At 28.6% G+C, this 504-nt stretch overlaps 1 protein-coding gene across 1 annotated transcript in view; it reads right to left on the reverse strand.

Moving 5' to 3' along the window:
• LOC119588968 (calsenilin-like) overlaps nt 1-504 on the reverse strand; it is an 11,714-nt gene that overhangs the window by 6,008 nt on the left and 5,202 nt on the right. The gene's annotated exons all lie outside the window — the stretch shown is intronic.

Raw genomic sequence — 504 nt, forward strand, 5'->3', positions numbered from 1 at the left:
ATTTCTATTTGTATACGACATGGGTTCAGAATGACAACTGAAGAAACTCATCAATGATATGCAAATTTTTGTCCTAGAAGAGTGAAGATAGATGTACTTAATGCTACAATATGAATAAATCTCCTAATTTTGTTATCAGCAATACTTCAAACAGCATAGCGGTATGCACATGCAATATTGCTACTTTGCAACAAGATTACATGTTTAGTATTTACATGTTACTTAACGATTAACAATTTAATCTTAGTATGCCTTTAGTTACTTAAGAATTTATACCTTAATGTAGAGTTACATTCAAAATACAGCATCAATGAAGCATTTAGCATAATCAATCAGAATAAATTAATGCATTTTTAAGAATTCTACCTTTTGCTTATATTGGTACAGGACAGTTTATTTGCTTCTCCACAAGACTATACATTTATCATAATCTACCAATTTATTGAGGATAATTATCTAATATCTATCAGAATAATGACTACTTGGTTGGGTATATAACATATA

This window comes from Penaeus monodon, chromosome 24, assembly GCF_015228065.2.
Source record: "Penaeus monodon isolate SGIC_2016 chromosome 24, NSTDA_Pmon_1, whole genome shotgun sequence".
NCBI lineage: Eukaryota > Metazoa > Arthropoda > Malacostraca > Decapoda > Penaeidae > Penaeus > Penaeus monodon.